This window comes from Rhinopithecus bieti, unplaced genomic scaffold (genome assembly GCF_001698545.2).
Source record: "Rhinopithecus bieti isolate Rb0 unplaced genomic scaffold, ASM169854v2 scaffold_6513, whole genome shotgun sequence".
NCBI lineage: Eukaryota > Metazoa > Chordata > Mammalia > Primates > Cercopithecidae > Rhinopithecus > Rhinopithecus bieti.
Genome location: NW_016805931.1, coordinates 5203942 through 5219164, shown reverse-complemented (window position 1 = coordinate 5219164; position 15223 = coordinate 5203942).

Sequence of the window (15223 nt, the reverse complement as noted above, 5' to 3'; positions counted from 1 at the left end):
TGTTCTGTAAAAGGCTCAAGAGTATGTTTTCAGTTTTGCGGGACAGAACAGTCTCTGTCGCAGTTACTTGACTCTGATGCAGCATGCAAGTAGCCATAGACAATAAGTAAACAAATGGGAATGGTTGTGTCCCAATAAAGGAGTCCATCGTTTGCCACCCCCTAGTGCCAGGAAGGAACAAAGGGAAAATAAGGAAGAGACCCAGAGGATAAAGTGTCACCAACCACATCTCTAACTCCTATTTATTTACTTAACTTTTCTAAGCGCGATAGCTAAATTATCTCCTCTTCCTAAGGCGTGAAAATCTCTTACATTAACTTAGGGCCAGAATATCAAGTTTTATGTTATCTTCTGTGAGTTATTTTTCCATTCTGTCATGTTTCAGACTTTCAGAGGTAAGTTTTAAATATTTCAGCTGTGCCTTAGATACATTAAGGAACCTCTAGTGCCTCCCTGAGGCCAAGATGATGGTTGCAATCATAAATAGGTTATTTCTGAGTTGAGACTGGTGAGAACAGATTATCCTGCCCAGACAGTGATGTGCCAATCACTGACAACTTTGAAAAAATTTGCAATTTGATTTTATAGGAGAGTTTCCTTAACAAGCCTGAGTTTTTTTCCCATTGCTTTTGTGAATACAGTATTTTCCCCCTCTAGACTCTTAGTCAAATGTTCTTGCCATTATAAGGAAAAAGGAAAACCGAAAAGCTTGAAAATAATTTTATGGGCCTAGAAATTATTTTCATATTTGTCTGCTAATGGCAAATAAATCTACCTTATTGAATCATATGGATTTTAATTCCCCAGGCAAAAGGTAACCAATGACAGGTATATTTGTGTGTGTGTGTGTGTGTGTGTGTGTGTGTGTGTGTGCATGTGTATGCTTGTGAAAATTGAACAGCAAAAGGAAAATAGGTGGAGAGGAAAACATTAAAGCTGGTATTGGGTAACCATTATATATAGTATATATACACATATGCCTTCTACAGTTTTATGGAGGCAGTCAGTGCCTCAAAGACGTGTAATAAAGAGACAGCAACAATTATTGGTGGCATTCAAGTAGGAGAGGCTTGAGCCAATGTAAACTTGACTTGGTTAGTAATCTTTACCAGAACTCTCTGATGATTGTAAGGAAGTCAAGAACCATTAGGTTTGCTTAACCAGAACAGCAGTAAGCATCCAAACAGATTGTCCTTGGACCATAGCAAATGCCTAGAAAATAGCCCCCTGCATAGGAGATTAAATGCTTAGAAACAAATGAGAAAAAAATATTAGCAGCAAGCCTTCCAGGTATAGAAGGGATAAACAACCATATTGGTATCAGAATTGAGGAATATTACTGTGTCTCCCACTTTAAATGAAATACAGCAGCCTGAGTTGGCAAAAAGTGGAGAATGGTTTCCCTTCTTTGCAGCCAGGTTTGGTGCTTGCCCTCTGGCAATTGTGTATATTACTGGCAGCGAGAGCTGTTTGAGCTGCTAATGAGAAGATTGCAAAATAATATCAGCTTGTGCTTCAGGTTGAAGATAAGAGATAACATTGCATTGGCTGTAGGAATGGCTTTCTTGTAAACTGGATTCAGTTTTATTTCACTTGTTACTTTTTTTTTTTTTTTTTTTTTTTTTTTTTTGAGATAGAGTCTTGCTGTGTCACCTGGGCTGGGGCACAGTGACATGATCTCGGCTCACTGCAACCTCTGCCTCCCAGGTTCAAGCCATTCTCCTGCCTCAGCCTCCCGAGTAGCTGGAATCACAGGCATGTGCCACCATGCCTGGCTAATTTCTGTATTTTTAGTAGAGATGGGGTTTCACCATGTTGGCCAGGTTGGTCTCGAACTCCTGATCTCAGGTGATCCACTCACCTCCTCCCCTCAAAGTGCTGGGATTTCAGATTACAGGCACCACCATGCCTCGCCCCACTTGATACATTTGAGGGTCTCATAAAGTCTTGAAATTGAGCCTGTGAATTTATAAACAGGGCCACAATCATCCTGCAGATGTGCCTTTTTGGCACACCAGAATCAGTGGCACCTGAAGAGCATCTCCTTGAAAGTGGTAGTAGATGAGAGGAGATGTGTTTCAGGTTTGAGTCATGGACCTCAGATCTACCTGCAAGGCTAGAGTTATCACAGTGCACAGGATCATCCAAGAACAGACAATTCAGATGGAGGAAAGGCCATTCCTGGGGGATGTTTGAACTTAAGGCTCAGGAGAACATAGCAGAGCCTAAAAATGAGAACAAAATGGTACTATCAGAAAAGATGGTGATGGTTGGGACATAAGACCGGGTAGGCTCACAGGTTTGCGGGACCAGGACTCAGTCACTTTCCTCACCCTAGGCTCAACCCTCATGATAGGAAAAGTAATGTACTTCCTGGGCTTAAAATTCTTCAAAGTCAACTGGTAGGGATATGAGGGAATTTATTGCTAAGTAGTAGAGAACGTTTTATCACAAATAACATACAGGAAATTCCCATATCATAGAAAAGAGGTTGTATTATCACCATGTTTTTACATATGAGAAAATGGAGTTTTAGAAAAGTTATGTACCTTGCCTAGGAGCATGTGCCTAAATAGTGGCAGCTCCACGATCAAAACTAAAACTCCAGAGTCTGAAACTCACACGGATTTTGCTCTGTTCTGCAGCTTCCTGCATCTGGACAGCAGGTTAGCCTGAGACAAGAGGAGGATCATTCACAAAGGCAGAGAGGCTGGGACATGACTGCCTTCTGGAAACCTGAGCTCATGGAGAGAGGCTGAGAGTCAGGAAAGTAGGACACAAAATCATTTAATGAGAGTGAAGGCCAGCCGGGTCAGGGAATTTGAAAAGAGAGTTTTGAAATATCCATTGTGGCTAATATGGGAGAGCATTCTTTGAGAGTGATTAAAATGACAACTGAGGACACAGCTAAAGTGAGAGATAATAAATTTGTATCAGACTTGCATATTTTTGGTATGTGCATCTCTTTCTGAAATCAGTTGAATAGAGGTGGGAAAAGTAGCTTGGTGGATAACAAGGTAGAATGGAAAGTTGAGAAGACAGAGTTTAGGAGTCTTTCTGATTGTTCTAAAATTCTCCAGGGAAAATCATGTTTCTTTTTATGGATATAGTCCAGGTCTTAGGTCTGTCCCACACCACAAAGTTTTCAGGACATTCTGGACAAATTCACACATTTCCCTGGATGTCAGTCAATTCCCTTTGCCTCTGTGCTATCACTTTCCTTCCCTCTGCCGTCTCGTGAGTTACCTGTCCCAGCCCTTCACTCCACATTCTGCAGCCTCTGTTTAGCTCCTTTATACCTTCGTCTAGATTCTTCCTAACTTATTATACTGCCTCCTCATGTCAACTTCCATCCCATCTGCATTCGGGAAAAGAAGCCCACATGAGAAGTGAGCCCATTTGCTAAATATATCCATCTTGGAGCATTTGTTCAAGATCAATAAAGACAGAAATTATTCTGATTTTTCAGCTGTTGCCCAAATCCACAGAGTACACAAATGAAAATGAACTGATTTTTTAAAAATACAAATAACTGTTAAAGTTCATATTGTTTTATTCTTTAAGCCAGAAAAAATGGGAATACGGAGGAAGGAGGGAGATAGCAAAATAGGCAGAGCTTCTGAGTTTCAGGTGGTCTGAGACTGCAGTGACCTTGAGGCTGGTGGACCTGGAAGGAGCCAGGGAGAGATGGTGGATCCCAGGGGTGGGAGCAAATGCATGGTCCACGGTTCTGAAGAGCAGAGCTAGACCAAAGGACTAACCTGCTAACCTTGACCAAGGAGATGGCCCAGAGGTTTTCTATTTCTGTTGCTCTATCTTTTCATTATAAGTTCTCAGTAGAAAAGAGACATCATTGTAAATATCGGTGCAGCATTTAACACATAAGGAAGAATCAATAACATTCATTTGCTTACATTGCCTAGAGAAGAAATAAATTCAAATACGTAAAAATGGGCGTGAACCATTCTGTTCCATATCCCACTTTAGGGCTGCCAGCAACAATACACATTGCTGAACGTCATTGCTCGTGTACATAATGAATAATTGTCTGTAACCCTGTGAAAGCCGACTGATTTTTACGGAAAGACAGCTTTGTGTTAAGCGTCCCGCCCTCCCCACGGAATTGGGTTTTCCAACACCACGTTTTGAGATTTCTGAGAATTGTGCGCCATCTGCTGGCCGCTGAGAGGATTGACGAGCAGCCATAAGGAGCACCGTGGTTTTTGAACATGACTTCAGCAGGCAATGGAATTACAATTGTGTTTGGGTTTCTAAAACATAATAGTCACTTCTGGATCCACGTGACTTATGAGAAGTCCCTTAATTGCCTCTCAAGCAGTATACAATTTTTATTCAATATGTGAATTATCCTTTTATAATAATAAACAATGCCGTAAGCCAATCGAGGGGTTCCCACATGCTCCCTAGGCAGAGATGGACTCCGGGCCCTAGATGAAAGGTTAACAGTTTGGAGTGAGTACTAACTCTGGGTCTCTGACTCTGAATCTAAGTCAGGAGTAGAACAGAGCTGTACAAAGAAGACTGCTTGATAGAATTGAATTTTGTCCCTTCTTCAATGGGGGAAAATAAAGTACAGTTTTCATCAATAGATTAATGACTAAACTTGGACCTTGATGCTAAATGCAACTTGAGCTCCACCTGCACAGTCTGGAGATGTACAGAAGAGATACTTGCCCAGCCTCTTAGCACATCGTTATAAGCCAGGCAGGCAATACTATATCCTAAAAGTACTCCTCTTTGCTGAAATTGAGAAAATAGGAATTATCCAGGGTAAATTTGACAAATGGCATGATTTATTGTAGTATTGTCTTCTTTTTCTTGATTTTCTTCTTTACTGGGAGATTTGTATTTTGTAGCTCCTTCACTTTAAAAATTAAACTAGATGGTAAGATTTAAAAGTTTTCTCACAACTAACAAACTGATTTTGATTTTACTGCCCAAAGCCCTTTATATCCCAATTTCAATGGGTCTGTATCAGTGTCTTTGGCTTAATTTAGATGTGATTTTTCCTTAATAATTTTGAAAATGGTGGTACTATATACCAACTAGCTAGATAGGAATCACCTTGACAGTATTTAATGGATAGAAGCATCTCAATGATCTTTCCTTAATGAGGGCAAATCATTAACAATGTCCAACTCCTTATGTTACAGGCACCAACTAAGGCATGGTACTTAAATTTAAAGCACAACTTTTCAACTTCCATAAAGTACATATTTTACATTAGAATTTTAAATTACAGGGTAGTGACTCGATATGTCACTAGCATGTTTTGAATAGGCCCCCTAGCACCCCTGCCCCCCCCAAAAAAGAATGCAAGAACACTGTCCTAACCAAGAAGGCTTGGGACTGTTAACTAATTCAGCCTTTCAGTCTCCACTTAAAATTCTGGAAGACAGTAGTGTCAGTGGTAGCTATCCTTGGCCGCAAAGTGTCTTCACAGAAGAACTTGGGGTACCTTTTGGCGTGAGGCCGCTCTTGCAAGCAGCATTTGCAGGCATTAAGAGAATGCACACAGTTCAATAAGCTGGGGTTATGTTCGTAATCAGTGTTTGTTTAATGCTGTAAAAATACTAAAGGAATGGCCGAAATCTCTGGGCATCTGGGGGAAAGGGTTCTTTGAAACTTTTGATGCTTGAGCAGAATAATGGAAACTTATCTGTTCCCCATGTTTTTAACACACACGCACACACACACACACGCACACACACACAACATATGTCATAGATCAAAATGTAACAGATTGGAATGGGGCCTGGGCTTGGGAATTTTGTGACTCCTTAGGTGATCTCAATGTACTGCCGGTGTATTAGCAGGCTTTGCACAAATACTGTCTCTCATCTACCAGGAGAAATCAAACGGCTCTGGGTTAAACACTTGTATGTTAAAACCAAAATGGTGGGCATTGCAGGAGTAGAGGAATTAAGAGAAGAAAATAGATATTGGGTCAAAAATTGGCCCCAGGAACCAGTAAATAAGAATGGTCAATCTTAAAAGAGAAAGTTCTATTGAAGAGGGAGCATTATCTGAAGTTGGAGTGACCATGGAGGACAATGACAGCTGTCCCACAGGATGTCACTGGGCTGAGGAAACTCAGACTGGAAGCCACAAGCCCATGGGGGCTCAGGAAGCCTGTTTCCTGAGCAGAACAGAGCTGGGTTTGGCACGTGCCTAGTGTTCCAGTGAAATCTGTCCTTTTTCTGCTTCCACTTTTTACAAATGAATTATTCAACACTACTTTGTTGATACATGGACTCAGCATTAAAAAAAAAATGACAGTGGAGATAAAGGTCTAAGGTAGCGATAGGCAAATGAATGATGGGCACCCATTATCTGACAAGCTTCTTAAAATTCAAATTTACCAACCCCACCCCAGACATCTGGTTCCGTAGGTCTTGGGTAGGGCTCAGAGCAGGCTGCTTCTGAAATTGTGAGGTTGTGAGGTAAGAATACAGGTGGGAGCCTGCATACCACATGTCTAAATATTTAAAAGTTGTAAATCAGCCTAACGAACTGTGAAGGAAGCTCTGGCCTACTTCCTTGACAACTTAAGCCTATACAGAGACCTGGAAGGTCAAGTTCAAATGCAGAACCTGAATGTTTAGTTTCCATCTGCTCCCTCAGTGTTAAAGGTCTGTCCTTTTTCCTTGACAATTATGCTTTCATAATTGTCTAGAAAGCCAGATTCCAGTTCGGCAATTCCAATCCCTCGGTGTTGAGGGCAAGGGCCACCCGCTCTGCTCTTCTCTTCCCATCTGACTCCGTCTGAAACCACGAAGCACCTCTGTGTATGGGGGGCACGGACAAGCCAGCCCAGGTGCCGGCATTTTGGCCCAATGCCCCCTACCCTTGTACCGTATGTAGGTAGCCACCCCCAGGCATTGGGGTGTGCACACTGGTGACATTTCTGCCCCCTAGAAGAAGCATGGGGGAAATGGGACCTCACAGGCCCTGTTAGCTGATGTGGGCAATGAGCTCCCAGGTCACGGTCTAAAAGTACATTGGTTAAGGGCTCTGTGTGGCCATATTCCAAGGATCCTGCAAAGGAAGGGGCAGGACTAGAGAAGGGAAAGAGTAGGCCTTCTAAGGCTCCCAGGGCAGGACCTCTTTTTGTCTGATCTAAGAGGGGTATTGAACCCAAGTGGCTTAGATGCTGAATCCCTGGGCTTAGAACCCAATGCCATGGAGCATTGATCTCACGGTGCTGGCCAGAAAGGGGCTCATTGGTTGCTACTAGGTCATTATCACTCCAGGGCACCTGGGCAGTCAATGAAACTGAGCTCAGAAAAGTCCTGCCTTTATCATGTCCCCTTCCACTTCCAGAAATTTCTCCATAAGATAAAACCAAGGAAAAATACTTTTTCTCTTGACTCTGAATGGTATTTAAAAGAAAGTAGAAATTTTATTTTTTAAAGAAATTGTATATATTCATTGTGTATATATTGTTTTGAAATATGTACACATTGCATAATGGCTAAATTGAGCTAATTCAATGTATAACCTCACATACTTATCATTTTTGTGGTGAAAACACTTCAAATCCACTCTCTTAACAATGTTCAAAACCATAATATATTGTTATTAAATATAGTCCTATAACTATTTCCTATTAATTACAGGGAGGTAGAAATTTTAATGGACATCTTTCTCGTACTTTTCTTGACTTTTAGAAAACAGAAATAATAAACTTGAATCAAAGAGATTAATTTCACAGTAATGCAATGGTTCTGTAAAATTTCACACCTTGTTGACTATCAATCAGCTGAGAACTTTACACCTCATTAAAAATCCATTAGAACAATGGCTGTTCCATTAGCCCTTCAGTTTATGCCTTAAAGCAGGACTTGTCTAATAGCAACATTGTTTTGGCAGGCTGCTCCTTTTGATAGGTGGACACTTGCTGTGGTATTAACTGTTTCCGGGTCTCCTTTTGATAGGTGGACACTTGCTGTGGTATTAACTGTTTTCTGGGTTCTCCTTTTTGTATAGCGTGGGACACTTGCTGTGCGTATTAACTGTTTTCCGATCTCCAGAGAAAGGCCCAAGCCCAAGGTGTGTCTAGGGACATCAGCGACAACAGTGAGGTAGAGCAAGTCAATACTGTGCCACCTCTGTGCTAGCCAGAGAACCTCTCCTCCAAGGCAGGAGAACACTGGGTTCCCCCTTTCATGAAGGTCCTCAGGCCCCCGTAAAATCCAGATACGGCTTTGGTGAGGAATGCTATCTGAGTGAAGCTCCCTCAGTTTCATAACCAGCTTAGAGCTTCTCAGCTCCGACCTGCCTGTTAGCATGGCTGGGGAGCCCAGTGGTTTAGTGAACTGGCTAATAACAAAGATTCTGAGATAACAAAACAGAGAACAGGTAGGTTTTGATGAAAAGGAAGGAGATAAGGAGGATAAGAGGGGTAGTGGGGAGGAATAGTGGGAGAGGGGCAAGGAAGCATTAAATCAAGATTTGGGGAATGGCTGGAAACAGTGGCAGAGACTCAATAGGAGAGTGACCCTGACAGACAGGAAGGTGGCAAACGTGCTCGCAGGCACAGGCCGCCCAACAGTTCACAGTCTCATCTACTTCACAGTCTTGCCTTGTCCTAACCCAGGCCTTATTAAAGCCAGAATGAATTGCCTTGCATCATCAGAAACTGACCATTCATTCCTGTGGTCTTCTTTGAGATTTTTAGAATTCCAAGGACTAAAGATCCCTATCCACTTGCCTTTGTTCACTGTATTGGATGATGTGCCTGTCTCCAGCATTCACTGAGGGCAGTACCCCAACATCCGACACATCTTTAAAGGCCAAAGGGAAGTGAAGATGTCCTGACTTCTTAAACTCTAACATAGCATTCATCCTATTCTTATATTGTTGGAACTTTGCATCAAAACATACATAAATGCAGGTGCACAAATTATAAGTGTAAAAGTCAATGAATTTTCACTAAGTAAACACACTTGGCTCACCAGAAGCTAAAGAAAGGGTGAAATAGAAGGGGACTTTGTAGATTACATCTGCTGACACCATCGTTATTTGAGAAAGAACTATTTCTTAGCTATATTTTAGGAACTTTTATCTGGTGATATCTATCTATCTACTTACTTTAGGGGTGGGGTGGGATTGATTATTCTTACAAGATTAGTGAAGTTAGAAACAACTAGTTTTAATTTATTAAATGTAACCTACTTTCAAGTAGCTTCATGTGACTGAAATCAATCTGGTTTATTTTCTAAACCAGTGGAATAGACACAGGGTCATTACATACATTTTGAAAGTCTTCTGTTTCAAATGTATTCTAGATTAAGAAACAGAATGTGGCAGGGCATGGTGGCTCATGCCTGTAATCCCAGCACTTTGGGAGACCGAGGCGGGTGGATTACTTGAGATCAGGAATTTGAGATCAGCCTGGCCAACATGGTGAAACCACATCTCTACTAAAAATACAAAAAATTAGCCAGGCATGGTGGTGTGCAACTGTAGTCCCAGCTACTCAGGAGGCTGAGGTGTGAGAATCGCTTGAACCCGGGAGGCAGAGGTTGCAGTGAGCTGAGATCGTGCCATTGCACTCCAGCTTGGGCGACAGAGTGAGATATCATCTTGAAAGAAAAACAAAAAATAGAAAAAGAAACAGAATGCCATTGGCACTGCCAGAAGAATCACTATTGGACTTCTGATACCAAAAACAGGGGGATTTCCTTGTTTATAAGTTTTATGAAATGAAGTCATATTCTGTATATGCTTCTGAGTTTAGCTTCTTTGAGTAGGTTTGTGAGATTTATCCAAGTGTGGAATGGAGTTATAATTTATTCATTTTCGTGTTTGGGTGATTGTATTTTTAAAAGTAAGGTAAACATTAAAAGTTAGGGTTTAACCTACCACTGGGTATGCACCCAAAGGGAAAGAAGTCATTCTATGAGAAACACCACATGCACAGGCCTGTCCAATTCATGATGGCAAAATATGCAGCCAACCTACTTGCCCATCGACCAACGAGTGGATAAAGGAAATGTGGTGAATATGCCCCATGGAATACTACTCAGCCACAAAGAGAAACTAAATAATATCTTTGGCAGCAACTTGGGTGGAAGTGGAGGCCATTATTCTAAGAGAAGTAACTCCAGAATGGAACACCAAATATCATGCTTTTACTTACAAGTGGGATCTAAGCGCGGAGGACACAAAAGCGTCAGAATGAAATAATGGACTTTAGGGATGGGGGAGAGATTGAGAGAAGATGAGGAATAGAAGACTCCGTATTGGGTACAGTGTACACTGCTCAGGTGATGGATGCACCAAAATATCAGCAATCACCACTAACGAATGTATCCATGTAAACAAAACCCACTGTACCCCAAAAACTATGGAAATAGAAAATGAATAAATAAAAGTCAGGGATTAAAAATAAAGTGGGAAATGGTCATTGCAGAAGTCTAAAATATTATAAACTATATATGAAATGCAAGTTTGTAACTATTTTTTGAGTACCTGCAGTCAGCAAATTTGCATTAATAGTACTGTTTACTCCCTCATTTTTAAAAACAATTAATTTTCTATTTCCTATTTTAAGACCTTATCTAAGATTGCTGTCCTGCGGAATGGTTCCTAGCACACGTGATCTTGTCTGTGTTGAAGTAAGAGTGAATACATACTACGCTCTACTTTACGGTAGATGATAAAATGGCCAATTTCGTGTATTTGTTTATTTTCAAGGAAAACCTTAGAGCACTGGTTCTCAAACTTTAGGATGCACTAGAATTACCCGGAGTGCCAGAATCCCCTGGAGTGGCTGTAAGAACTCATTGCTGGGGCTGGGCACCGGGCACAGTGGCTCACGCCTGTAATCCCAGCACTTTGGGAAGCCAAGGTAGGTGGATCACTGGAGGTCAGGAATTCGAGACCAGCCTGGTCAACATGGTGAAACCCCGTCTCTACTAAAAATACAAAAATTAGTCATGCGTGGTGGTGTGCACCTGTAATCCCAGTCAGTTGGGAGGCTGAGGCAGGAGAATCACTTGAACCCAGGAGGCAGAGGTTGCAGTGAGCCAAGATCGCGCCACTGCACTCCAACCTGAGTGACAGAGACAAATTGAGAAAAGAAAAAAATGGAGTTTCTGGGCCCCATCCCCAGGATTTTTGATTTTGTAGGTCTGTGGTGGGATCCAATTATGTACCTTCTAATGAGCTCGCAGGTGATGCTGATGCTGCAGTCCTGGGTCCACATTTTGAGAACCACTGCCTTAGAGTCAGCAGATCAAGTCACGTTTATATTCCCGTCCCATATTCCCCTGGTGAGGATTCCTCTGGTCACTCATGCATTTGCATTTTCAAACGCCTTGGAATCAGCCAGGTAGAGATTTGACTCTTGTTGTCGTGTTTACCTTCCTAAATCATTAGCATCTATTATCTTGTTTGGCCCTACACTACACCTCTGCTTGGAACCCATTTGGAGCATGGTTTCTATCTTCTTGGTTTGTTTACATATTGGTGGCCCCAACTATTTGTCAGCTTATTAAAGGCATCGGGCCACTATTTGTCTATCTCCTTGCACTGCCTAGCAGGAAGTACTGCAGGGACTATTGAATTCATGCCCTGTATTCTCTGCTGGCCCATTGATTTCATCCTTATAGCCCCTGCTCCTCAACTGCATGTGTTTTGTTCGCAGCTTACATACTGATAAAATGAATTCTTGTTTCTTGCTCTTATAAGAATATGGAGGCTGGGTGCAGTGGTTCATGCCTGTAATCCCAACACTTTGGGAGGCCGAGGTGGGCAGATCATGAGGTCAGGAGATCGAGACCATCCTGGCTAACATGTAACATTTACTAAAAATACAAAAATTAGCTGGACATGGTGGTGCGCACCTGTAATCCCAGCTACTTGGGAGGCTGAGGCAGGAGAATCGCTTGAACCTGGGAGGTGGAGGTTGCAGTGAGCCGAGATCACACCACTGCACTCTAGCCCGGGTAACAGAGCGAGACTCAGTCTCAAAAAAAAAAAAAAAAAAAAAAAGAAAGAATGTGGAAGTTGCAAAAATAATCTGTGATCATATAATGACTGTTTTCCCCCAAAAAGGCATTACTTTCATGCTTCAAAGTATGTATTTCTTAACTAAAGTGTTTCTGGGATGTGGCTGCATGTTGATGTCACCTAGAGAACTTAAAAAACAAAACAAAACAAACAAAAAAATGAAAACAAAAACAAAACAAAAAAAACCTGATGTTCATGTCCCAGAAGTTCTCTTCTAATTGATGATCTGGGCATAGAGATTGCCAAAAGTACCCAGGTGATTCTAACACATAAAAATGTTTTAAGAGTTTCTTAAGTACTTTTTTTTCCTTACGGGTTTCAAGAGAGCCACTTTTTTTTTTTTTTTTTTTGAAGATTATTTTCAGAAACACCTAACCCTTCTTTATTTGTATCTCCTGTGGATGTTTTCCTTCTGAGTTTTTCTCTGTGAAACAAGAAAATATAATGAATTGTCGTTTGCATGTTGCACAAAGCATGAACTTTATTTGGAGTCTGAGATAAACTTGTTCTGATCTAGAAATGAAAAATAATGAACTCTGCTGAGTTCTGCTTTTCCTGTCTCAAGTTAGCTTTACCATAAGGATCTGGTGGGTAAGAGTTTGTTGTTCTTGTAATTAATTATTGGAACAGGGTTGTTTGGAGTAGACGATTCATTGTGGAACAAGTCATCTGATTCTGAGGGGCATTTTCCATTATAAAATAATTATACATAAAAACAGAAGTATTGCTTTAACACTGAGATTTGTAACAATGCCATGCCATTCTGATTGTAATGACTCTGTGTCTATTCCACTGGTTTGGAAAATAAAACAGATTGATTTCAGTCACATGAAGCTACTTGAAAATAGGTTACATTTAATCAATTAGAAACTAGTTGTTTCTAACTTCACTAATCTTGTAAAAAGAATCAATTGCACTCCACTCCTAAAGTTAGTAGTTAGATAGATATCACCAGATAAGTTCCTAAAATATACCTAGGAAATAACTCTCAAATAATGATGGTGTCAGTAAGTCTAATGTAAGTCCATTTTATTTCACCCTTTCTTTAGGTTCTGCCCTTGCATCTTAGAATAATGAAATATGAAGTGAAATTTGGTTGCATGGTTTACCTGTAGCCATTTTATAATTTAGATTCGTGGGTTTACATTACCTTCTGAAACTACTGGGAAAACATTAACAGCACAATAGATATAGAATGATAAACTTCAACTCTCAAGCTCTGACAGTTGTTCTCAGTCTCATCTTTGATTCAATGTAAAAATTTGGACAAATAATTAGCTTTCCTTTGCTGCATGCACAGGGGCAGGAAAAACTTGAGAATTCACCCAACTGTTCAACTCAGATCAAAGATATTTTCCTCAGGAAATCAACAATATTAAGAAAAATGGCTTTTTGAAAATAATTAAAAATAAATGTTTAGCACCTTCAAATATCAGATTCACATCCTCATCATCCTCACTTAGAGATTTCTAAACTAATAGCAGTTTTGTATAGCACATTTGCATTTACAATGCATTTTTGTACACATTCTATTTTCCCCTGAACCCAGGGAGACTGGAAGAGCAACAATTTACATATTTGTGTATTTTTAGAAAGTGAGTCTTAGAAAGGTTAAGTGACTAACCTAAGCTCAAACAGCCAGAGGTGTGTGGAACAAGAGCACCACTCAGCTTTTCTGACTGTGAGCTCACTCTTCCTACTCCTGCAGCTATGCCAGCTATACAATAGCAATTTGTGAGAGGTGTTAGGTGTGAGGGATAGTAGGGGGGTGGGTGTGGGGAGGGGTAGAGAAAGCAAAATTCTCATAATGACTGTATTTTTATCACTTTCATAAAGGATTTTATGTTTTACAGCCTAATTGTCATTGGTGGAAATATCTCTACACTAGTGCTATAAACAGCAAAACATGCACTTGAGACTCCCTGCAAGCTCATCTAAGTTTTAAGAGTAATTGAGAATAGCAGCACTTGATACACGTATCTTCATTTACTATATAGTGTGATCAATTATTTTCCCTGATACCAAGGGAAAATTAAACATCTTTTCATTGATTATCGCATTTCTTTCACGGTGTTTTTTATGCACTTTGCCAGCTTTTGTAGTTCTCACAAGTGGCCACAAGATGGTAGTGTTTAGTTAGTATTGTCACACATGTTCTACTGTGGGAACTTTGATTCTAAAAGGAAACATTTCATGTATAATACTACACTGAAACTGTTTTCCCAGCGGCTGAGGCACACGATAAAAACTCTGTGGCTTGACCCTTCTCTTTCTTTTTTAATGACTAGACTTCCCTTCATTCAACACAGACCTTTCTTCCATGTACTACTTATTGAGCAATTCATTTTTCTCCCCATCCTAGCCTTTTTAAACATCCCACAGTGAGGGAGTGTTAAAAGTCCTGCCTTTCATAGAAGTTTGTTCTAAACTTCTAAGAGGTAAAGCAGATCTGGTGCCAAGATGATGTGTTCTAGGGAAGTACAAGGACAATAGACTTAAAGACCTGTGCTGCCAGCTTGTGAATAATTGAAGATTTGTATCTCTAAGTAAATTTCAGAGTACCCCTGTACTTCCTTGGGTATCTAAGTCAAATAAGACAAATAAGTTGTAGTTGCCTAGTATGGATACCACATTGCCAAAATTTTACAGTCATTTTGGACAATCCAGTAGATGTCTTCTCTCTACTTTGTTTAAGCCTTCTAATTTCCCCAGCAAGACAAAGCAAAGCAAAATTAATTCACACAGGCTGTTTGCATGATATGGTCCAACGGTTTACTATGCTATATTTGTCATTAGTCACCCAAGCACAGAATCTAAAAGTCACTTATAACCATTTCCTGCCCCCCCATGACTGTTGATTCTTCCAAAACCGTAAATCTACTTTACTAATTAATTCACTTGAATAACCAAACCTGCATTTCAGGTTCTCATTCTTTACACACCCAGTAAAAAATGAGATGCCATCTGTTATTTTATTCATTAAGTCAAGTCCTGTTTCTCATGTTCTGCAGGAATTCTTCCCATGTGGTTTTACTGTTTGTTTCTACTTTCTTCAAGTTCCCTCATCATTACACATATGCATTTATAAAATACATCTTCATAAAATCCACTCCAGTCATTCTCTGCAGTTAACTCTTCTCCAAGATCAAAACAGACCCCAAAGTTATCAATGAAACTGTTCACT